This window comes from Gallus gallus, chromosome 4, assembly GCF_016699485.2.
Source record: "Gallus gallus isolate bGalGal1 chromosome 4, bGalGal1.mat.broiler.GRCg7b, whole genome shotgun sequence".
Taxonomy (NCBI): Eukaryota; Metazoa; Chordata; class Aves; order Galliformes; family Phasianidae; genus Gallus; species Gallus gallus.
The window spans coordinates 33366997-33393448 of NC_052535.1; the positions used below are offsets into that span (position 1 = coordinate 33366997).

General features: G+C 40.6%; 1 protein-coding gene across 2 annotated transcripts in view; it reads right to left on the reverse strand.

Annotated features, from left to right (window-relative positions):
- Positions 1–26452, reverse strand: part of FBXW7 (F-box and WD repeat domain containing 7) — a 165902-nt gene that overhangs the window by 111964 nt on the left and 27486 nt on the right. The window contains exons 1-3 of one of the 2 annotated variants that reach the window (XM_040698905.2): positions 15796–15848; positions 14695–14787; positions 14046–14103 (exon numbers count right to left, since the gene is read on the reverse strand). The exons of the other annotated variant lie outside the window; for it this stretch is intronic. The gene's annotated coding sequence lies outside the window, so the exon portion shown is untranslated. Of the gene's footprint in view, positions 1–14045; positions 14104–14694; positions 14788–15795; positions 15849–26452 lie in introns of those variants that run through there. 2 annotated transcript variants of the gene reach the window in all.

Sequence of the window (26452 nt, forward strand, 5' to 3'; positions counted from 1 at the left end):
AGCAGTGCCATTCACTACCTCCAAGACAGCTTAACACAAAACCCTAAATATCAACACTTGTATGTCATACATTCATTCATATTTTATAAAGGAGTTGTTACTATAAGTTTACAAGACGTGATGAGAAGTCCAAAATATCTGATGGGAAGTTTTTATTTTGACAAGTATTTGCAGTTGTTTTTGACCTGTCATTTATTTGCTTATGTAATGACCACATGCATACCAACTGTATGCTTCAGCAGTAATAATGAAAGACAGCAGGGGTAGTGAAAGATGGTAATTAAACGGCATGTCAAAGCTCTGCCCTTTTGAGAGAAAATTGGAGGGAAAGTCAAGTCTGACGTATCTTTCCGAGTATTACCATACCCTGTGAGAGGATCCAGGAGGTTAATCTATCCCTGCTTGTTTATATAATACATTTACCATTTCCACTAAACAATACCCCACAGCTGAAATTAAGCAGCCTCCGTACATTTCTGAAAACAGTTCAAGTCTAGGCGCTGTGCGAGAAGCACAATAGAGCTTGCTTCTTAACGTGCACATCACCTGTGAGTAGGTTGTAGTATGCAATGCAAAATCCAAATAGCGATGCTTCAATTTGCCCAAGTACAGATTTGACAAATGCTAACCAGGTCGTATCACTGTCAATAAACAGGTAACTCTCTAAAGAGAACGAAGCAAGTCTCTCTTGCACAAGGGAGTCCATCATCTATGCTTTGTGAAGGATAGATTTGCTTATCAGAATTCACAAACCACAGATCAGGAGAAGAAGGAATATGCAAAAAAAAAAAATCAACACACACAGTTGTTTGCAACACGTACATTTGCTGCTTGCTGGTTCCTCAACTACAGCACAAGGAAATCAGAATCCTGATAACATAGGAAAGCAGGACTCGCTAATGACATGACAGAAAAAGCATATTCTGAATAGAAATCTTAAATAGAAGGTTAACTCAGAAGCTGCATGTTACAACTGAGAATATTCCAGGCAGATGTGACAGCTTAAAACTAGAAGTGAACTAAGTATACAGAGATAGCAAGGGAAAAAAAAAATAGGAAGAGTGGAATAAATTATACAATATAAGACCTCAGCCGAATTATAGATAATTCATTACTAGACATAGAGTAAACAGGATCAGATCTGTTCAACGCCTGTAGCCAAGAAAGTGCATTATTGATCTACTGTATTATGCAGGGCTCGGAAAAAGTTGACGACTCAGGAGTAAGTGTTTCAGCATATCAATTTTTATATTTAGCAACAGCTGAAACAAGCAGAAATGGACACTTCATAACATTAGTACTTGATTGTTTATTTTATGCTTCAAGACAAATTGGCTTTATGCATCTAAAGAGGAATGCTGTCACGAAGTCAAAAAACTGAACGCCTTAATTTAATAATATTTAAAGCTTCTCTTACAATTGAGATGAAGGGATTCCAAGCAGTATTGTCCTTGCAGCACATCAGTGATATGGTTATGAACAAGACTTTCCCAATAGAAAATCTAACAGTCAAGATGTTAAACCAACCAAAAGAACACCAATCAGACTAATACATAAAAGAGCTACAGTGCTCAGCCGTACCAAACAAACTTGAGAGACAGACTATTTATTTATTTGCCACAGCCAAGCTTTCACGATCATAGATTTGCACAAAGGCTGCAAAACATGGTCCAAGTATCATATCATGAATGTGATAAAAGGGTATTCAAGTTTTGTGTGGCACCCTAAGCAAAGACTGAGTTACTTAAGTGGCGTAACGGATTTGCAACAGGATCCAAGGAAAGCTACTGACTGAGTAAACATGCAAAGACACATTCAGGACTAGTACTAGAAGATTGCAACAGGAGGTTCTCTCATCTCTAGTCATAACAACATTCTGACTTGGAGACATCAATAAATTTTGCAGAATCAAAAAAAAAAAAAAAAGGAAAAGGAAAAACAAAATGGCCGGCATTTCTCAGCATCAAAGATAGCTTAAGCAGCTCTCTGACAACATGTTTTTTCAAAAAAAAAACTAAAGGTATAGCTGCATTCAAACAGTGTGAGTAAATGCATGAAAACTTACTTGTGAACAGAAGCAGCTAAGTAAAACATAAAAATACCAGCACGTTCTTACTGTTCCCCCCCTCAAAAAGCAATGCCAACTGCAAGTGAAGCTTGCTACCATCTGCCACCTACATGTCATCAGGACATCCACCACAGCCATCCTTTCTAGAAGCAATAGCACAGGATTTAAGTATTCAAAGCTGCACATGTTGATACAAAGTTTTTTCAGATGAAAGGCCTAAAATAAATTGATAACAGCTATGCAGCCAGTGAACTGCCATCACCTTTTTATTTCTCAGATACTCCCACAAGCACGTACTTGTTTTATCTATTTTATTTTCCATAGTTCCTACACCTAGAGTTTTAATTATCTAAGTCAAAGACCAACTACAGACATTGGAGTGGCATCTACCTCATTCAGTATACAAAGACCTAATCCACAGACAATTCACATGAAATCCCAGTCCTCTTCTCGGGGAAAATGGAATGGCTATCTGGCATATTTTTCCTCCCCCCACATGTTCAGTCCATAAACCTTAGTGATAGAAGATGCTATCGAGTTGATTGCGTTCACAAATTTAGCTTTCATATATCTCCATGTTCTCCATTTCAATTACAAATTCCTTGAGTAATGTTTGAGTAACAGAAAGAAGAAACTTTACTTTTTGGATTAGCCTGCTGCATTTCACCAACTTATAAGGATTATGTTACAGCACCGTATGAGGTTTGAACATCAAGAGTAATTCATTATCAATATTGCTATAACAGGATTCAACTTGTCATTGAAAACAAGTTGATCTGAGGCAGTAACAGAAATTTTCTTTTCCAGAATCAGGCAACATTTTTCACACCGCTTTTTCTCCTCAGTTTGTGTTGCTTTGAAACAAATGCACTACTTTCTTTTTTAACCCTTTCCCTGCTAAACAAAGGATGCTTATTAACACATAGCATAAAATTCTCATCTTCTCCAAAGGAGTGGATACGCTTCCAGGTGAAGACAAAGAATTGGAAACATCAAGTCTAATCAAGACAGCCATTGCGCTACAGATTTCTCAACACATAAAATTACCCTGAAGTTTCTTGTTCAAGATAAGAGCACAGTTGGCACCAACAAGAGAACCTTACTAATTGTTCCAGTTCAACTCAAGTACCTTCCAAAAGACAGGCAGATTGGCTCACCTATTTAACTCAAAATTTAATGTACATTAGGAAATACCACAGCAAGCCACCTCACTGTTACCTTTTAAGAGACTACAGACAGGAGAGCTGTTCCAACAACTTCCAAGGGGAAGAGAAGCACTGCTAAGGAGCTACGGTCTAGCCTGCAATAACTGCCATTTTAATACCATCTCATCTTCTGTTGTTGCTTCTTTCATCTTAATGATAGCGTCTCTTACTGACACATTTTTACTGCAAAGAAGTTTCTCAGCTACTCAGCAATTTCCATATTGATTCTTCATATTTCACTTTATTTTTTTCTAGAGACCACGCAGGAAATTTTAGAAGTGTACTTCTTACATTAGCAGACATAAAAGGACTCACATTAAAGGCTTGTTTCGTAAGTAACAAGAACAGGAGGCCACTGGCTTTTAGCACCTCTGTAATCCACTGCAATTACACGGACAAGAAGTCACCCTGAGTATTAGCACTGAGTGAAACAGCCTCTACCGACACATGGATATAAAATCCTGTACCCACTTGCAACTGCCAGCACATTCAAGTACATCAGATGACAGCTGAAGTACTCCGGACAAATTAAGACCTATTTGTGAAAATCTCCATATATGTTTTGTCCTGAACTCACCCGGATCTGTAAAACAAACTTTGCACTCCTATTTCAATGCATGTAAACGCCTGAAAAGGTCCTGACTAAATTTTTTGAAAAGATTAAGAAGGAAAATGACTGTCTTAGTGCTATTCTTCACCTTCTTTATCGCTTGCTTTTACGGTTAAATTTTCCCTGTATTTTTAATGCCTAAAACAAATTAGCTGATCCTTCTCTACTCAAGAAGAAAAGAAAACTGCTACCCATAGCAAAGCTGATGATAAGTAACAGCTATTACAAAACATGAGACTACTCCGCAGAGTCTTGGCTAGTCAGGAGCACCTCTCTTGAACACAGTCCCTGTCCTACAGTGAAGGTTCCCCGGACTCTGAAAGTGTAAGTCTCCTCCCTTTATTCAGGCATGGTGCAACAATTACGGTACAAGACTGGGCTTGGAATTTTTAGAGAAATTATGGTCACACTGAAAATAATTTATGCCTATAATACATGTATCAGTACACATTCTGTATATCTGTCTCTCAGAACAGGGCTCGTGGCTGGCTGGGGGAAAGCTTGGTACACCTGGCTGGTTGGAGGGGATGGGTTTCCCATTCTACGGGCTCAAACAGTATCTGAAACACTCCAAAACCCAAGTCATATTTGTTACCTTTGACAGCCACTTACTCAATATAACAGCTCACAACCATCAAGCGTGATTTACAACCTGATTTACAGAAGTATAGGACCACAAGGAATTTGGAAGCAGAGTACTACTGGGAAAAGACTTTCATGTAAACATTTATCATTATAAAATAGTGAAAGGATTGTTAAACATTGCATAAAGCAATACTTTTAAGTCAAGACTAAAACATAAGAATCTATGCATGTTCTGTCATAAATAAAAATGTGTCTTCTGTAAGTTTGTCCAGAATGGAAGCAATGGTCACCAATCTGGTCAGGAAAGTTGTGGTCTAGGAAAGATTACTCTAAGTTGCTAATAAGAATCAAACTGCAAAGCTGCAACTTTTGCATCTTTTGAATGGCAATTATCTTCAAACGCAGTATTATTTATTACCCCCACTGATTTTTGCAGTGAAGCTCTATAAAGATGAAGTTCTGCCAAACTATTTTAACTACTCATTCTTCTAAACTAAGAAATGCCAGTAGCTTAGCAGTAGCTAAGCAAGATGCTTAATGTACTTAAAAACTAGTCTGCGTACAGGAATCACAAGATACATTTTTACAGGAGAAACTATGAATGAACATGTAAGCAAGCTTAAAAAGTCTTGGTTACAAAAACGGATTGTGTGAATCTGATATTGGAAAGCCCCCAAATGAATGTGTAAGCATGTATATACTGACAGCCATTGCAGCTTTCCCATTCTCCAAGACGAAAGCTGACAGCAGATCAGCTAACATGTACACGTATTAAAAAAAAATAATAATTAAAAAAAAAAATCAAGCCTCAAAGGGAACAGGTAGCAACTACTGATGTTACTAGTTTGAATTACTGGGCTGCTAATTCATATTTTGTTTTAAATTCAGCTGGCACACTACAATAATTCTGATGTATTGCACTAAGTCAGCAACATGATTTTCACAACTTAAGATACCAAACCATCACTGTACTGAAGGTATATTTGTAGGTAAAAAGAAAACAATTAGTGACATATCGCTCATCAGAAAACTCTCACTCAAAATTATAGGCTGTCAGAGCATTAAGAGAAAAAAAAGTAGAGCACTGCTTCCCTGGCTCCTGCACTACCACTCAGTCCACGTTGATTGTTTCTTCTTTTCCTTGGTTTATGCCATCTAAAACTGCTCCAGAAATAGTTTGCTGTTGCTCAAGATACTTTGAGAAATAACTGTGCCTGTGTGTAGAAAATGCTTCTGTGCATGATATGAATATACCATAATTTAATGATATTACTCCTCATTGTGAGTATTGAGCATGGGCATAAGCAGCTGGAGGAAAGAAAGGTGAAATCTGCATTCTTTGAGGAAAGGGGGAGAAAAAGGGACAAACTGACTATTACTGACAACAGTGCACCTGGGAAAGTAAAAAACAATGAAAGTGACCGGGCAAGCAGATGGAGCAAAATGGCTTGAAGGGAAAAAAAGAAAAGAAAAAAAGAAAAAACCCGAAAAAGCTCATGTGACAGCCACATTTGCTGACACACAACCCCCTGTAGCTGGCAAAAACACTACCCAGGTCCTGGTGAAGATGTCAGAAAGGAAACTGAAGGAATAAGGTCCATATTTCCATAAAAAACTACAGAGAATGTGAAAAACAAATGCTAAAGAGATAGGGACAAGTTTTTCTGTTGTGTTTTTTTTTTTCCAGATGTGAGAATCTGAGTGAGTCACTATTTCTTTCTGCATATACATTACAACAGTCTCACTTTTTTTTATTATTTATTTGCCTTTAGGGCCTATATATGCCTACAGAGCACAAACCACATATCTACTGAGATTTTTTTTGCTCCCATTATTCAGTGGAAGCACAATTAAATATGCCCTGGAAACATCACATTTCCTGGGTTGCTCAATGCTATGGTAGGTATGGTATGTTTTGTTGTTGACTGCTTTATCTTAGCAACAATGTAAAAATGTGAAAGCAATTTTGTCTACCATTTGAAGACAGGATTTTTGTCTACCATTTGAAGACAGGATTGTGTTTTAACTTTGCTAAAGTTAGCTGCACCGAACTTAGCTGGGATATGGTGCTCCTGTGAAACCAAGACCACAGCCATGTTAGAATTCAAAGCACTGCTACACCACAACTTCACCTCTTCAGCCTCTTTTGGTTTTGTTCTGTTGTGTTTTTGTTTTGTGGGGCTGTTTGGCTGTTTTCTGTGCTGTGGGAGATGTACCCACCCAAAGAGCTCCTCAGCTCTGTTCTCAGAGCCTGACATATAATTCTATGCCTTTCTCAGATAAGGAAGATACTGAAGCAGGTCTGGAGTGCTTCACTCCTTCCTGCAAAGGCTGGGCTCCCCAACAACACACAGGAAAAACAAAATCTTGTTCCTTCATGCTCCGATTGTTGGGGAGTATGACTGAGCTCTGGCTCCTCAGTCAGCGCAGACATCTAATGCACAGCTGCTTCCAACAGCTTTAATCTGCAACATTAGGAACTTTTTTTGGTATTTGTTGTTGTTGTTTGTTTTTACCATGGCTTTATGTTTCTAATATCAGCAGAAAATAACCCCAACTCCTCTGCACACACTACTTCTCTATTCATACAGTCACCTCCGTATAGAAAACCGAACAGCTGAGATAGTCATCTCTTATTCTCATCAGGTCCGTCTCAGAGCAATAGAAGGTTGGGGAGAAAGTAAAGGAAAAAAAGAAGAAAAAAGATTCAGGAGCTACTATCAACTCCATAGAAATGCCCAGAGAATGGTTCAATGAGATCTGCTCCTTTTAGATGCTGAACAACAGTACCTCAAGTAAGCAAACAGCCTTCAACTCTGAAAACAGTAGTTACAGACACAGATAATAATTGTAACAGAAGGTTCTGACCTTTGGTTAGCTCAGACCCCTCTGAGTAGTCCTAAGACACTGACCTGTTACTGACTCACTGGGAAGGCTACGATCTTGCTTTGATATGCCTCAAAGCAATTTTTATTGCCAGTATTAAGTTGCTGATAAAAACAAGGAATTTAAAATATAAATGCTGACACAACCCTAACTACAGTGCTCTGCACAGCATAGTGGCATAGCTATAATTGAAAAAGACAGCCTACATCAAGTAAAAAGCTTCAGTGCAAATCTTTTTAATTGATCAATACAGTATCACCAGTGACATCTCAGAAGGGAAGATAAACGTAAAAAGAGCCTTCTTATGGAATTAAGAAAAATCATATGTATTAATAAAAAAATAAATCTTTTGAAGTCTCTGGACAATAAGTTGTTAAGCTTATAATCTAATTCTGTGATTATCTGCAAAGCATAACATACCAGTATGCATATACTGCAACGTACCATATTTGCTGCTCTATTTTTCTTCCACTACAGTATAAGCACAAAGACAGTTTAGGACATATTAAAAAAAAAAAGCTTCTAAAACAAAGGAAAAAAACATCATTAGAGAAAGTTCCGTTGGAAATTTTCAGAGATTTCCAGAATAGAAGCTTTAAAAAGAATATGTACAAGCAAAAAAAAAAATGTTTGCAATCACTTTATTAAACAGTGCTTGAAGTAAGTACAGCATTCAGCTTATGAGGTGTAAGATATTTTTAAGCAACTCAAAGATCTCTCAAGAATGATCAGAAAGGTTCATACCAAATCAACCTTATTCTTCATGTATCCCTTCTAACAACTTCTTCTAAGTCCGTAAGTGAACAAGCTAAGAGCCTCAGTAAGAGACCAAATTCATTTGCAGGAACATCAGGACAATGAAGCTACCCATACGTAAAATGATTGGAGGGTCTTTCAAACCAGACAAGCCCAGAATGCATGGTTGGTTTTGCTCCAGTGATATTTCTGCTCAAGAGTCTGAATAACTCCATTGCCGTGCAGGCATTTCACTCTCTATGGCTTGCTGCTGCCTTGCATAATTTAATGAGCAAAAAGTAACATTTCTGAGGCGTATGGAGTGGGAAAGTTATCAAAATTACATCAAACTAATTTTTTACATACAAATTGTCAATATTTAATGTGAACCTCTGGAATCCCATAGTTTTTAATACTGTTTACAGGATTGTCTGTGCTGTAGCACTTGTAATGCCGTTAGTAAAACAGTGATGGGACTCAAATCGTGACTTAGGATACCAGTCTACTGGAATCAAGAAAGACTACCAACCTGGTAAACCATTCCATTTGGTACCTTGGGGAGACGTCTTCCCCCCTCCCTCACCCCAGATTTAGTTTTGAGCAAGTGGACACTGCTTTTTCCTACACTGCTGCCCTTCTGATAATGCCAATACTGATAGCAGTAATACGATTCTACTGCTAAGTGTTGCTGTTTACTGCATGGTCATCATTTTTCCCGTTATACCAACAGAGAAAAACAGTACCAAAGAAGTTACGCACTGCTGGTTTGGGTTTTTTGTTTGTTTGCTTTTGTATGTAAAAAAAAAAATTGACATGACCTTGAGAAAGACCACGGAAAATTGAAACACTAATACAGGAAGGAATCATTAGGAAAACTAATGGACAACAGGGAAGATGATGCTGGGTGATGGCTCTGTAGTGCTGAGCAGTTTGCAACAAAAGGATGAGGGAGGTGCTCTGAGGGGCACTGCAGTTCAAGCTTAGGCTGCAGAAGGAGAGGAAGCCTTCACTATTCTGCAGTTGGCCAGACCAGATGCCAGGATAGCTCCTCTATCCTGAAGTCTGTTCATTCTTTCCCCCTCCTCCCCATGAAGTTTCTCAGCACATCCCTTGTCTCACACACACTGTAACCTTCCTCCTTTCAGTTCCTCATCCTCACCTCTCTCCCATCGTTCAAACAGTGTAAGAGAAGAGTTTTTGCTTCCTGACTATTCAGAAGAAACTGTTTGCTGCTATTTAGATATGAACTTATTTTGAGGGTATTCACCATCCATGCTGTCTGCTTTCTGACCGCAAAGGCATCTCTTTGAACAGGTAGCACCATGACCCTCCAGTTCCCCAGTTCACCAGACCAGGTGCTCACTGGTGGGAGGGCAGAACTACGCAGAGATGCACCCAGGTTAACAAAGAAAGCACAAACCGGCTCATTTATGAAAACTGTAGGCCACCATACCTAGGAACTTAGCAACTCTTCTCTCTCCCATTGTTTTACAACTACACTAAGGTCTTAATGCAGAAAGAGGCATGCCATAGCCCAGCTGAAGGAGCTACAAGAAATGCATAGTGTCTCACTCTGCTGGAATACTCAATGCCCCCACTGTAAGGCCGGTTGTTTTTTGGGTCATAAACTAAACATGGAAAGCTGGTATCTCCACAAAAACAGACTTGAAGTTTTAGTTCTTAGTTTTCATTGAACATGCTATTTAAGTGTGAAAATCCATTTGCATGAAGCGCTTAAGTTTATTACAGGTCTTGACTTAAAAAGGTAAACTTGAGCGCTTTTTGTGCTATGTACCTAAATAGATATTTTCTTGTAATACAGCTAGTCATTTCAATAAAAGGGTTTGATTTTTGTTTGTTTGTTGCTTTTTTTTTTTTCTTTTTTTAAAGCCATTAGCTTGACAGAGATAAATTTAGCCCTGGGGGAGTTGCCAAGTTCCTTTTAGAACCATTAGGATTGCCATCTAAACTGCAGAATTACAATCAAATTTTATTTCTGAGAGAACGAAGCCTGACGTTCAGATCCCACGATAAGTTTCTGAAGTCACCATTTTGGAGGGCAGCTGGAAACCAGCACAAAAACAAGTCCTAACTCTCGCTACCATGTTTACACTTTTTATGTTCATATACACACACAAACATAGGCTTGTGCACATGCACACTGCCTGTGGCCAACAAAAGCAGATCCAGAACTGGTAGTGCAGGTAGTATCAGTACCATGGTAAGGCTAAGTCAGAAGGGAATCAAGGTCTGTGCTCCATCCCCAGAACACAGAAATTACCAGAACTTCTCAAACAACGGACTGAGATATTTTAAGTCATACAGCGATTTATTCACTTGATTCTTGCAAAGGTTGGTAAATCTCAGAATCACAGAATGGCCCGGGTTGGAAGGGACCTCAAGGATCATGAATCTCCAAACCCCTGCCACAGGCAGGGCCACCAACTTCCACATTTAATACTAGACCAGGCTGCCCAGGGCCCAACCTGGCCTTCAACACCTCCAAATCGACCGTGTGGCTTCCCCAGTTGGTAAGAAATGTTCAAACTCAGGTAATGCCTTCAGCTCCCTAAAAGGCAGTAGGGGTATACACAACTGCCAGCAGACACCCAGACCCAGGACTATCACATTGCAGTGCAATCAGATATAACTAGACTGGCTAAAAAAGAAGAGTTAACTGAATAAAAGAAAATCTTTCCAGGAAATATCATTTTAACAGTATTTCTCCAGGAAACACCTGTGAGAACCCCAATTCATCAGGTAAAATGGTTATTAGCAGCACTGACTTTTATAGAATCGATATAAATCTTTCACTTTTTTTTTTTTAAATAAAGGAAAGCAGATGATGAGGAGATGCCCTCAGCCAACACTTTGGGAGATGCTTTAAACATGAGATAGTTGAAGCCTGCAAAATCATCCGACTCCAAGGTGCACAGTCAAGTTAATTTTGAAAATGCTAAGGCCTAATTACCAAAGTTAATTTTCAGCAGTGTGCATGCCATTGTGGATAAAGCAGGCTTCCTTCTGACTTTACTGCAGGTTTACCGTAATATTTTGCCTAATGTTTCATACACACAGAGCTTATTCTCATGACAATTCCTTTAAAAAAAAAAAACAAGGAGTCATTTTCAGAGCAAGTGCAGTGGGTACCACAATAACTAACTTCTGGCTGAGTAATAAAAAACACAGGAGTTTTAAAACCACTAGTGTTGGCTTTACTAATCAGAGCACAGTTGAGGTCCCAGAATCTGAAGCAATACCATACATAAATGGAAGACAAATGTAGTATCATTATACCAATTACGGTACTATATGTGAAGTCCAATACATACACACGACTACATCTCCGCACAGCAGACAGCGCTCCCCCGTAGCTCCTCCCGGAAGGCCCCCCGTGTCCGTACGCAGGCAGTGGGTGCTGGGGTACCCCACAGCTTGGGCAGCTGCTGCTATAGATCTGCCGGTGAGTGATCGGAACACTCAGCCCAGCCTAACAGTCCTGATACTGCTGCTAAATTAGTGCCATTACTCATTCTGCTCTGCTAGCACAACAGTACTCCAGCAGAACATATTATCACTACTTACTACTATTTCAGTAATATATTGCTGTCAACAGAAAGGACTTTTTCTTGCCCTGGCTACAGTTTCATGGAGTTGTTATATTCTGCAGCGCTGTTTTGCACACAAAACAGCATTTTTACACCAAGACCCTGTTTTCTATTTTCTCTGAAAAACACAGCTTGCTTCCAACTGTTTTTCTCGGTGATTTACCAAGACTTGTTTCTTAAATGACAGGGCATAATTTATTCTGTCATTGTGTTTAGAAGCTCGATCACGACAACTTTCTCACAAACACTTTCAGAGAATACGTTATGGTGGCAGAACTCCTAGGCAGTGCACACTAACCTTGAGAAAGATGCATTACAAAAAACGAAAGCAAACTACTTAAGCTTATTTCTATCGTCAGGTTAACTCCTTTAAATTGAAGAGATTTTCAATTAGCCTCTCAAGCCAATAACCGCATTTCCTAATGCCTATTAAGGCAACACAAAGAACTGAAATACGGTCAGATCGCTGCTGAACCCCCACCCTCAAAGCCAAGTCACCAGACCCAACAGTCACTGACAGACTCCTGCAAGCTTAGCTCAGAGAGGCCTGCTCCCCACCACCACTTCCAAACAGGACCGCTCAGCTTCCAAAAACATGTTTGGGCTCATTCTGCTACTTCAGCACAATGACCGGTTCTTTCAGACTCGAAAACCCATTGTGTGCTGGAGAAAGAGGAACTTTTGTTTCCTTTCTCACGTACAAATTGGTGAGATAGCAACCTATTTCTGCAAGGAGACTCACGCTCACTTCACAGTGTTAGAGCACAGCTGAGAAGGTGACCATCAAACTGCACACTACGTGAGCAGTCAAGGAAATAGGAGTTCTCCTCATAAGAAAAAACGTGTACTAAAGTATACGAACAATCATCAATTTTCTTTTATTTACCTTTTTTGAAGTGGAAAGCCAAACTACAACTACTGGTTTAAATCACGTTTCTTGCTCACTGATTGTAATCACAATTAGGTTCAACTGTTACAAATCAAAAATCAGTCCATCTGTCATTTCTTAAGAGCTTTTTACTCATTCGAGCTCAGTTATTAGGTATTTAAATCACCTATCGCACACAGTGTACTGATGTCCTGCAGCCTATGTGACTGCCCTCCTCTAAGCTTCAGTGCACTGAAGTTTTTCTTGTCTGTTTCTTACTTCAGAGTCCACGTGAGACTCTTCTACTTCCTGGTGCTTTTTTTTTTCCTTGCAGTTTTCGGTCCAAAAATAGGTATAACAACTAAAAGCTATTTTACTTACTTCCATTAAGCTTCCTATCATGTATGATATACCATTAAAAGCACGAGCACTCCAAAATAAATGTTTATTCTTGCACCACAGTGGATATAACTTAAGAGTGTATTTTTAAAGTGAAAAGAATTATGCATAAACGATTAGTAACCACTGTCACACACACTCCACGCTCATGCTACTCTCCAATTAACCTGGAGATGAATGCTCTATTAGGTATCTTGCTAGACATAAGCTGAAGACAACAAGATGTGTTTCAATTTTATCAGCCTAAGACAGCTTGGTCCAAAAGGTTGACCCAATTAAGCTCCCCAGTTTCACTGGATTACAGCTCCAGTGACTTTTTCTACAGTAAAATCCATATTCTCATATGGAATATTTTTTGTTTGGTTTGGTTTCCAAACAGTCAGCTTTAAATGAAGGGAAGGGAGGGAAAAAGAGATGGAGAGTAAAGAGGAGGAGACAAAGCACGTGCTTCCAAAACATAATATATAACAGAAAACACAACCAATAGAAATCAGTGAAGAATTGTTGTCTATTCTCCCCTAAATCTCAAACTAAGCTTCGGGAGGACCAAATTCTTAGGAAATGCATATAACAGGTGTTCACGTGATTTAAATCAGGACACAGGATAAGCTGACATTCACAAAGTCATCTAGGAATTTCCAGTTTTACATACAAACAATCATACAAAGAACCCAGAGCCCGAAGAGTCGATATTAAAAATTTAAATGAATTTTCAGTGTTTTTGGAGAATACAGCTATAGAAGTTTTTATTCTGACAAATTAGATGTTGCATCTCATAGCATCTAGCAGCTTCAGAGCAACTCAAGGCAGCAATCAAAACATCCATTACAGTACTCCACTTCTCAGAACAAGCAAGCAAGTGGTTGTCAGTGCCGCCAGTAAATCACCTGATCCTATTACAAAATCAATTACTGCAGCACATTTCTATTGCTATACAACCTGATAATGGCTAAATGATATTGGATAGCTACTGCAAGGTCAAGAAAACTGCTAAGAACATCTGAAATTTGTCTTTTTTCATGCAAATCCAAATTATGCAGCGCTCTTTTAATGGTATATTTAGAATGCAAAATATAGTTACCTTCTTCGGCTGATTGAGACATTCAATGGATAGTCTCTGCAACTGCTGCGTTGTATGGCTGAAAGAGAGAAGATTGGAGCAGCAGGTCGAACAGCCCAGCCTCTTCATTAAAGAAGAAATAATGCTGCAGCCACAGCCACACATTGACTTACTCAGACGAGTTTATTCTTCACAGAATTAGGACCGGTACTGTCCCGTACAGACTCAAAATTGGCCAGCTGCCTCATTCTGCAGCCTGCTGGCTGAAATTAGCACTGCTAAGCAGAAAAGCAGCCCATATTTCTCCAAAAAAAGATGTCAGCAGTCTCATCAGCAAGTAATACCTTGCCTTTAAAAGATGTGTACGTTCTCCCGTTTACCAAGTAAGCTGCTCTAAAGAGAAGGCCAGCTGCCTAGCAGAGGAGTAAATGCAGGGATGGTTGTCCCTCCTAACTGCTCGCCGACTCTTCCGGCTGTGGCTTCCTTCACTTCAGGGCCCTTTTAGCCCCCCCAGCAGCACAGCCTATCCAGGCCAGGCCCCAGGCAGGGGCGGCCACACCAGCAGCACAGAGCCCCACCCTGCTGGCCCCACGCCCCTCATCTCCCTGGCACCCTGCCTCCAGCATCCTGCCTCCTGCTCCCAGCACACTGCTCTCTCGGAGCTGCTGACCTGCCGTAACTCCTGTGCCTGGCAAGGACCCTCCAGTCACACAGGGGGAGCAATGAGACCTCGCTTGTGCTGTGCTCAGACTTCTTGCAATGACTGGGGAAGAAAAAAAAGTCAGTTGCCACGTTTGAACGCATGGGATAAATGCTACTCAGGTCTGTTAAATCCTGAGATAAGAACGGCTACAACAAAGCTACGTGAGTGAGAATAACACCAGGAGAAGTCCACAGTAATAATTTAAACCTAGGATGAAAAAAGCATAAGAGAATTTCAAGTAGGATGTCAAAAGGTACTGGAACCAACTCTCCAAATGAGTTACAGACAGCTGGTATAAGCAGCTTTAGGAAGGTCTGCAAGGAGTCCTTCTCTTTGAGAAGGAAAAAGCAGTACAGAAAGCCATACCTACGTCTGACTACTCACTTGAATTAAACAGGTCTCCTAACCTTTAGAAACTCCTATACCCTGGTTAAAATTATACTCAGTGTTTCTTTAACACACAAAATTGCTATTGGAAATATCTCGTCATTACAAGAGATACTAATGCAATAACTATGTCCCTTTTGCTTCCTATATAAAAATCTAAGTGACGCTGTAAGAAGCTCATACTAATTGGTTTAATAAATGTATGCAATACTATTTCTGAAAGGATGCCTCACATTAGCACAGCTGCTTAACCTGATTACGGGGTAAAATGACTTGAAATAACTGTCCCTTACGTCTATAGAGCTATCGGTGCTCGTCTCATTCAACAGCATCCTTTTTATCAAAAGGTTAACCAAAAGCAAGTGACACAAAAGCAGCTTTAATGAATGTATTTACAGCAAACTTCTCATTATCATGCTGCATTCAAAACAGAATCTCTCCTCTGCTCTCTCCCCTCCCCTTTACTTGCTCTCCCCTCTTTCCCCCCTCCCTCTCCTTGGTTTAAAGCTGAACTGAGCCTCTCCCTTCACCTTGCTCTGCCCTTTCGATATTCATGTTTCTATTAAATCCATTTCCGGTCTATGTACAAGCATGCACAGCAAATTGCACAATAAAAAAACCTTCCGTAGATAAAGACTACAGATGCAAACAAGCAAAATAATGCAGTAACCTTTTACTTGCCTGCTGGAGGTACTGTCTGCTGCATAGAATTTTAAATCCTCATCTGCAGATGCAATTGAGCTGGTATTGCCAAGGACTTTGCTCTTCCTGTGCTGATTCTGCACAGCTATTCATCGAAAGAGCACGTTACATTGAAAACTTAAAGTAATATCAGGTAAAATTACTTTAATGGCTTGAAAGGAACCAACTTTAAAAAAAAAAAATCAGCTATAGCTCTGACCAGTCACGTTTCAGGGATGTCAGACACATTAGTGAAGAAAGTCTCATTGCTGATGCATGCTTGCCAGCTATGGGCAGGATGTGGAAGCAGAGAGAGCTAATGAAAAAAATTAATGCACAGATTTAAAGTGCAAGGACCGAGCTCTCACATGCAAAACTGCACGTGTCCTGCATGCCACGGGAAACATCTTTTTCACAAGCATTTATTGTTTGTACAACTGAAAAAAAAATGGTCATGAAAAGCAACCCTCACATTCCCATACTTCGGTTACGGGTCTGCCAGTAGACTGCAGGTAAGTTTAACACAAATATCCTCACTGCACCTCTATCCCTGATAAATAGAAGCTCTAGCTTTGTCCTTTGGCAGCACGTAGCGAAGGACTGCACACATACATTTCCTAACAAGAGACACGAAAGGAAAGCATCAATATTTTTGATCATGGTTTTGAGTATAACGAGGTTAGGAAGCACAAGGGTACTTCAACAGAACTTGTATTATTCTTAGCAGAAATTAAACACCAGCAGTAAAACCTGCTATTCATTATTTATGAATTTTACTCTTCCTCATGCCGGTTTCTTTAATGTACTATTGATTCCAGGATGCACACAGACAGAGCCGGTGACAGACAAGACCGAGTTTTATAGAATAACTATCAGCCAAATTAATATTTCCAGGAATATGAAAGTAATATCATTCCAAGAATTTTTTCCTATCTATAGACCACGGCACCGATGTCCCACTGACAGTGACGTAGTTGAAAAATTAACTCTTTTCCTCCCCCAAAAGCAGCCTATGATGTCACTTAAAATAGGAAGACAGACAAATTTTGCACCGGCATTACCACTCTATTTTCTTTCTTCTGCTTTTCCAGTATTTGCCATCAGTAAAACTTGCAATACATTTTTACTCTCTAAGGTTTATTTTATCTGAAAATAAACATTAATAATATTGACAAAGCTTTCCTGCAATAGTCCCACTGTAAGTCACTGACTGTCGCAGAAAGATGTGAAGCAGAAATATTTCATGCTAAACTAAGGCCATACTCTCCTGTATGCAAAATCTCAAGAGGCGAATGGCCAGACACACTCTTAAGTTAGAGGCTTCAATGAAATAATGCTTGAATATCAAGTGTGGAAAGGGCTACAAGCAGTGAAAAGAATATACACTAAAAAAAAAAAAATCAGGCACAGAATATATAGAATCACAGAATGGCTTGGGTTGGGAAGGGACCTCAAGGATCATCAAGTTCCAACCCCCCTGCCTGGAGCATCTCCTGTATGAGGAAATGCTGAGATACCTGGCATTGTTTAGCCTGGAGTAGAAGAGACTGAGATTGGAACTTATCAGTGCTCACAAATAACTAAAGCGTGGGAATTGAGTGGATAGTGCCAATCTCTTTCCAATGGTGCCAAGTGACAGAACAAGGGACAACAACTGGAACACAGTAAGTTCCACATAAACGTGAGGAAAAACTTCTTTGAGAGTGACAGAGCATTGGAATGAGCTGCCCAGAGAGGTGTGGGGAGGGGAGGGGTTCCTTCTCTGGAGATATTCAAAACCCACCTGGATGCTTTCCTGTGCAACCTACTGTAGGAAACCTGTTTTAGGAAAAGGTTGGAGTAGATGGTCTCCAGAGGTCACTTCCAACCCCTACGATTCCATGATTTTGTTTATTTGTTACATATTTAGAAAACAGCAAAAGAATGCAAGATAGGCTACACATCTAAAGAGTTCATAGGATGAAGATTTCTTAAGGCTTGTTTACACATTGCAGAAGGTAACCCTTCAAAAGATGGACAGAAGCACCAGAGAGCCCTAGTTTGCCATACGGCCTTGTCCAGCTCCTTCATTCTATCTGCTAACTCAGAAAACAAACCCAACGTGCACCAAGTGCCACCCACAAAATATTCCCCAGAACTGTCAAGAAAATGCCATCAAGGAAACAGCTTGTTCATACACCTCTTGAAAATGAATGGAAATTCTCCAAGTTAATTCTTTGAATCATTGCTTAATAAAAAATATAAATGTTTTCAATGCATACCTAACTTTAATTACAATCAGAACACGTGTCTGTGTAAGATGAAGTCAGTACAAGGTAAGAATTAAGTATTTTTTAAAATACTTTAAGTAAAGATGATAGCAGTATGAAAGAAATAATATACATTCTGTTAAGTGTCTTTAAAATAAAGAACTTCAGTGTCATAAATTGAGTCTAAACTTTGTATTTCTTCACAATATCCAAAACTCTTCAACCGGCATGCCTAAAGGGCAAAGCACCCTTTCATTTAAAAGAGCAACAGGTAAATATGTAAAACATAGCCTCTAACTGAAGGCTTGCTACTAGTAATAGAAAGAAAACTGCACTAGGAGGAACAGAAAAATGCTTTAAAAACCTGCATCTTCTGCAATCTCGAGAAATCCAAGAAAATTCCTACTTAAAGATGTGAAAAAGTTCTTCAGATGCTTGAATTGTCACATCAAAGCAAATAGAGAAAGAATTGAAAATGAAACAAAGAAGTCATCGAGCACACTGTCCCTGCAACAGGCAGGTTTCAGAGCAGTACAGGAAGGACCTGAGAAATAATTTCCATTTTCAGCAGTGTAGCCCAAGGCAACGCAGCAGAAGTGGTTTTCAGCTTCATCAGCTTCTCTCAAAGCCCCCCCTGCCCAATCTGGGGGGAGGCGAGGAGCAGGTGATTGGCTAACCACACTCAGGCTCATCCCTTCCCATCCTCCTAACAGGGACTACAAAAAAAGGATTGAAAAAGTGAGAGAGAATTATTTTTGTTCCAGAATTGTGCAACTACAGAAGCCTGTACAGCATAAACACCACTTGTACTTACTAAGACCCCCATCTCCTACCTGACCCTCTTTTCCTGATGCCAAGTTTTCTTATTCAGAAAACAACACACACAACCTTGTGTCTCTCTCCAAAAAAATCTAACAGTGATACTCTACTGTCCCCAACCTCCACCAGAGAGATAAAAGGAAAAACACAGACCTAGTATTTGCAATGTGGACTCTTACGAAGCTGAGTGGATGTGCCACCCTCATCGTCTTAGCAGCATAGGCACACGACCCAAGCCCTGGCATCCAAGAGCTCACAAGCACTGTGATGTTGAGAGGTTCGCGATCTGCTTCTCATTCATGTGAGCCAATCAACAATCCATACCACTGCTGTCTTCGTTCCTTGAGAACACTCGCTGCCTGAAACTGTGACATACATAACTAACTGAACTGACAAACATTCCAACATAGATATACGATCATCATTAGCCTCCCAAATTAGAGGATCCTTTAGCCTACAGGTGTATGCACATAGCCTTCTCATCAACTCCATACCGTGTTCACATTCAATATTCATCTTGCATCTGTCCACATACCTAGATTCTGCTCAAGTAAAGTGATATGATACCAACCAGTTCTATACTGTTCTGCAAAAACCACCCCAACTGTTAACAGACTTCAGATGCTCATTCATTATATCTTAGACTCATACACCAATTATACTTGTCTCAATTTTGCTAGAGCATTCCACATAGATGAAGTGATATTTAATATTTATTGCATGCTGATATGAGGAAAAAAGTTTTATCTGTAAACGACTGAAGTATTCTCAATGATTATTTGAACATACTGATATACAACCTAAAAAAAGTTAAGAACGTGAGAAAAATCATATAATGGTCTGGGTAGAAAACAATCTCAAAGATCATCTAGTTTCAACCCCCCTGCTATGTGCAGGGTCACCAACCAGCAGACCAGGCTGCCCAGAGCCACATCCAGCCTGGCCTTGAATGCCGCCAGGGATGGGGCATCCACAACCTCCTTGGGCAACCTGTTCCAGTGTGTCACCACCCTCTGAGTGAACAACTTCCTCCTAACGTCTAACCTAAATCTCCCCTGTCTTAGCTTAAAACCATTTCCCCTTGTCCTATCGCTATCCACCCTCGTAAACAGCCGTTCCCCCTCCTGTTTATACACTCCCTTCACGTATTGGAAGGCCACAATGAGGTCTCTCTGGAGCTCTTCTCTTCTCCAAGCTAAAAAAAAACCCAGTTCTCTCAATCTTTCTCCATAGGAGAAGTGCTCCAGTCCTCTGATCATCTCAGTGGCCCTCCTCTGGACCTGTTCCAAGAGTTCCACATCTTTCTTGTGCTGGGGGCCCCAGACCTGGATGTAGTACTCCAGATGGGGCCTCACAAGAGCTGAGCAGACGGGGACAATCACCCCCCTCTCCCTGCTGGCCACTCCTCTTTTAATGCAGCCCAGCATATAGTTGGCCTTCTGGGCTGCAAGCGCACACTGCTGGCTCACACCCAGCTTCTTATCCACCAGGACCCCCATGTCCTTCTCTGCAGGGCTGCTCTCCAGGAGCTCTTCTCCCAGTCTGTATAAATACCAGGGATTGCTCCAGCCCAAGCGCATCACTGTGCACTGACTCTTGCTGAACCTCAATGGGTTCTCATGGGCCCACTTCTCCAGCCTGTCCGTGTCGCTCTGGATGGTTTCCCTTCCTTCCGATGTATCGACTGCACAGCTCAGCTTGGTGTCATTTGCAAACTTGCTGAGGGTGCACACGACACCATCGTCTGTGTCACTGATGAAGATACTGAAGAGCACCAGTCCCAAGACCAACCCTCGGGGGATACCACTTGTGACCAGCCTCCACCCAGACACAACCATTGATCACAACCCTGTCTGTGACCAGCCAGCCAATTCCTAATCCATCAAACAGTCCATCTTTCAAATCCACACCTCTTCAATTTAGAGAGAAGAATGTGGTGAGGGATCATGTCAAAGGCTTTGCAGAAGTCCAGGTACATGACATCTGTTGCCCTTCCCCTGTCCACCAATGCCATCACTCCATCATAGAAGGCCACCAGATTGGTCAGGCAGGATGGTGAAGCTATGCTGGTTGTCTCAGATCACCTCTTTGTCTTGTATGTGCCTTAATGTGGTAATCAGGAGGATCTGCTCCACGGTCTTCCCAGGCACAGAGATGAGGCTCACCGGCCTGTAGTTCCCCGTGTCTTCCTTTCTACATTACTTAAAAATGGAGTAATGTTTCCCTTTTTCCAGTCACTGGGGATTTCACCAGACAGCCACAATTTTTCAGATATGATGGAAAGCAGCTCAGCAACCACATCAGCCATCTCTCTCAGAACCCTTGGACGCATGTCATCTGGCCCCATGGATTTCTGTACATGCAGTTTCATGAGGAGGTCTTGCACTTGTTCCACTGTTACAGTGGCACAGAATCCACTCCTCTCACCCATACCTAGAGGCTCATGGTCCTGGCAGACATGGGAAGCCTAACCACCTGTGAAGACTGAGGCAAAGCACTCATTAAGTATCTCAGCTTTTTCCACGTTGAGGAATTCAGTTCTCTGTCCTCATTTATCAGAGGGGGAAAGCTCTCCTTGGTCCTTCTTCTCCTGCCTACGTACCCGCAGAACCCCTCCTTGCTATTTTTCACATCCCTAGCCACATTCAGCTCCATCTGTGCCTTGGCTTTCCTGATCTTATCTCACGTGCAGACAACGTCCTTACATTCTTCCCAGGCTACCCAACCCTGCTTGCACTTCCTGTTCCTTTCTCTTTTTTCCCCTCAGTTTAAGCTGCAGGTCCTTGCTCAGCCATGCCAGTCACATGGCAACCAGAAGTATACATATCCTTTAAAATCAATTTGTTATGCACTCCAAAATTTATTCACTCTTATCTAGAAGGGTTGCACATGATAGAAAACCGTACTAAACTTTTAAATATCTTCTGTATCTACTTAAGGAGCACATGTAGGCTAGTCTCCCTGCTCTGCTGGCCCCATAATAACCTCAACATGGATCTTCTTGCTTCATGTGCTGAGTTGGTTTTACTGCAGACAAGTAAATAAACAAGCAGTAAGAAAGTAATAAGGAATACACCGCTAGTACTGAGATAGTCCCACAGCCAGAGGTCCTGCTCCCACAGCTAACTTCCCCATACACCATAGAGCTAAGGAAAAAACATGCACCTTGAACAATCCCCATCCCCACCACCTGCTAAAAGAGAAGTCTTTTCTACCATCTTCCACCTACATAAGAAAATGCTTAGCCTACACAGCAAGCATACAGTAAAAGAGGGCAATCAATACGGGGCTTGAGAGAAGGGTGCTGCCTACAACAGCAGCAGATCAGCCAGCAGCAATTTTCTGGATGCCTTTTCTAGTGGGCTTAAGGAGAACCGATTTCATCATTTGACCCGGGATCCAAGCCACTTAGCTGAAGTAGTGCTGTTGAAAGACAATATGGTTCCTGGCACAAGACTGTGAGCCTACATTTGAGTCATGAATGCAGGCTGCATCAGCCACTCGCACCAAATTAGGCATGGTGCTCCTACAGCTAGATATAGGCATCTGCATGGGAGTTGCTCCTCTCTTCCAGTCCTCCGAAACACACAGGGTGGCTTTTCATTGTTTTGTTTTTTTCTTGTTGCAGTTTCTGCTGTTTTTTGTTTTACTCTTGGGCAGTTGTTTCTGCGTGCATGTGTGTGTGTTGTTTTTTGTTTTGATTTTTTTGTTTGTTTTAAACACAGCACAGAAACACAGCAGGAGATTATAAACCAACTGAATGCAGCAAATCACTAATCCTTCAAGTAGATTATGAAATGAATTCACATTAATGTGCATGGCCTATTCCTTTTCAGTATGCTAACATTACATCAAAGTACTAAAAAAAAGTTCCTGAAGATACCCATACTGGTCTGTCTCTGACAGTGGGTGATTTTCCTCCTCTGGAGCTCTGGAAAGCAGTTTGGGATAAACGCTCAGTTGACTGCCAATTTGTAATCCAGCACTGAAGCAGTTAATACTTTCCTCAGCACAAGCACCAAACACTTCTCTTTCAGAGCTCTTCTTTCAGGCTGTCTGCTGATTTCAGAAGGAAACACTATCAATTTATGCTTGGTACCTTTTCCTAAAGGTGACTTAATCACGAGCTGCTGCCCTTTTCCAAACAAAGGCAAAGAACAAAAGTCCTGAAGCAGTGTAACAAGGGAACTGATGTTTTACAGAAAGAAGGATGCTGCTGTAAAACACAGCAGAAGCAAGTGGTTGCTCACTTCACTGCAGATTTCAGAGCCACCCATTTCCATTCATATTGATGGAGGAGAGGAGGACGACAGCCTACCTCTCTGAACAGTCACCCCATAGCCACAGAGAAGGTGCTACCTGTCCCCAAGAATCATGGGTTAGTAACCAGAGAATTCCTGCTAAACCCTTGGAACAGAACGCCTCAGACTTGGTGGGGCTGAAACACCGCGTTGAGAGGCAGGTGTACAGCTATCTCTTTGCACAGAGCATGCAGAAGAGAAAGGCTCTCAGGAAATGCAGCCAACTTCCCATGCTGAAATTACCACATGGACAACAAAAATCAGATCATAAAAGCAAGACCTGTAATTCTTTTCATTTGGATAACGCTTTTCAAAGAATCAGTGTACATTCTTAATTTTAAAGCTTGCTTAACCTCATTAACTTATTTACTCTCCCCCATAATCGAGGTCTTCACAGAACTGCAGACAAAAGTCAATTTTCTGAAATCCAGTTTCTCAGCAGCACTTTCTGAAAATGCCAGGAATCCCCGGAAGCACAACAAAACCAAACAAGAACTCCCAGATTTTTCCATGTCTGAGTGCATAGGAAAGCAGTCCTTCACTTCCTCATCAACAGATGTGAATATTTTAAATAAGAAACCTCACCAACCAGTTTCAAAATTGAAGAGAGAAAGTCAAGAAGAGCCTTATAAAGATCAATGTTCCCACTGTTTTTCATGCGGTTCACGAGAGCCACAACAATGAAGCTATTCTAATCCTTTCTGCTCCTCAGGCTGCAGGAAACAAGTGGATTGGATTTTGTTATGTTTAAGACATAGAAAACAAAGGTGACTGGCCACTTCACATGGAAATTTACAATGGTAACATAACTATTATTGAATAACATGCATTTTTGTGCCCTGTTTCTTCACTTAAGTCTCACCCTCCATCTACAGGCTTATATTAAGGCCAAGTATTTGCTATGGATATTATCTTCCAAAATATTCTATCTCAAGCCCTCATTCACTCTCAAGTACATTTTCATTACCTCGTTAGAGGTCACGGTGCAGATTTCTCTGCACAATCTTACCCATAGCTGATGTTAACGCTGTCCATATGTACAAGTCACAGGGAAAAATGCTAGCTTAACACCAGAAGGTTAGCAAAATTTTAAAAGCTATTTTTAATGTAGATAGAAGTTCATAGCAGTGCACAATTATAGGTCGTTTCCCTGATAACTTTCAGGTGAAAAGCTGGGTTGCCTTAGTGGCAGAAGCTGGCAGCATTTAACGTGAAAAAAAACACTAGTAGACATTAACTTCATGGAATCAAGTAAGTATTTTGCCTGCCAAGTGCAAGTGTCTCTCTTAGCAGAGGCATTTATGCCAGGATACAGATTTCAAACTCCACACTCCCATACAGAGTAGTAAAGAGGTATAATTGTTCATGTAGTCTGACAGGGAAGAGCTGGAAAGCTGATTCGGTTGGAAAATAACCCACAAATACAGTAAGCCACACAAGATCACCTATCCTGATCGCTGTGCCATTTCAGTAGGATTTTGGTAACAGAATACAAAGTGAAAAGGAGAATAAGGAGATGAAGGGGACATGAGGAGGCTGAAGATGCTGCAGTTTGAGCCAGCAGGGTTAATACAGGAACTCAAGCACAACCAAACCCACAAATGCCATACATAATGACAACATACTTCTTTGCTGCTTTGTTCTCACTTTCTTGTCTACAAAATGAGACTAATGCTTACTATGGCTTACAACGTTGGTACAGTAAAGAGGCAAATGAGTATATTATCAGTGTGCTGTATATCAGTAACAAGGGGACAGAAAAGGAGGGATACAATTTTGAAGGCAGGACAAGACAAAGCAACTGACAAGAAGCTGTTTGTTTTTGTTCTTCTTCTCCTGTAACTAAAGTAGAGGGGGAAATAAAAGCTAAGGGTTTTGACAGCAAGGAGCCAGCTTGCTAAGGAGAAGTGCTCAGTACTGAGCACAGAACCGCAGCACTAAAGGTACTGCATCTTGCTCAGAGAGAGTAGGAGCTCAATGGTCTCCTACATGCCTCTTAAAGACTTTCCAAGCACTCCATGCTCCACCTGTTTAATCATCTACAGCTGCCTCCGTGTTTTAACTTGCAAGCAACCCCAAGCCATGACAGGGCTGAAGAGATGACTACAAACCACTGACCTAACTGTAAAGGATAACAACCTGTCAGTGGGACATCCCAAACACACTTTACATATTACTGGAACAGAATTTTACTTCTAAACAGTGTCTAGTTCTTGTGTTTTCAGGCGCATATTTTCTCGGACATTAACAAGCTTTAATTAATATGAGGATGTTCAAGACCTGCTAAGTGATGATGGCATAGCAAGGTCACCTGTGCACACAAGCTGGGAGCTAACTTTCACATCCATGGATCTTTCTACAGCCCTAAGCAGCTAGTGGAGATAAAGTAAGCCACCTCAAGACATGAAAGTTAAAATGATTAACTCAAAGTAGAAACATGCAGACAAGGATGTTAAATCATATACAATTATGTGCCTTTAAACAGCATTTATTGTTGGGAGAAAGTATTCAATTTCTGTTTCTGAACATTTTTTGGACCCAGAATATTCTATTTACAAGCCATCTTCATAATATATAAAGCTTACTCGTTCTCAAACTGCAGGAAGTATTTTGTCCTTAAAGCAATACCAACCTAAATTGACTCATACTCAATTATATGGAAGAGTCCTAAATGACAACCACTGCACGTTCTAGACTGAAGAGCACAAAAACAAACAAAAGACGCCGGAACAACTTTGATCTTCAACAGTAATCATTCCTGTTACGATCATGACAATTGTTAGCCCATACCTCAGAAAACCATTTCTGTATGCCAGAGATCAAGAAAAAAGTTAACATGCTCTGCAAAGCCTTGAAAATCATCTGCAAACTAATCAGTAGGACATATTTGAGCACCATAAAAAAAACCTTTAAGACAGGAAAACGTTAATATTACTACTGTTATAATTTCTAAACTAATAAATAGTAGAAAGGGAACTTTAAACAATACAAATTTTTCTGTTAAAGACTCTTCATCTTATGGGATCTTCCAACATCTGACAAGCACCATGTGGGCTGTGTGCTGCACTTGCTAGAATACAACCCAAGCAACCCATTCCCCACTCACAGCTTCCTAAGAGCCACACTGGTCAACACAAGACCTTAAGAATTATGCATGGAGGATCTTTTGTTAAATCAACAATTCATTTATTTTGTTGTTGGTTTTGGTTTGGTGGTGCTTTTTTGTTGTTTTTTTTTCCTGGGGATTGGTTTTGATTTTTTTTTTTAATACATATTTAGTTGGACATG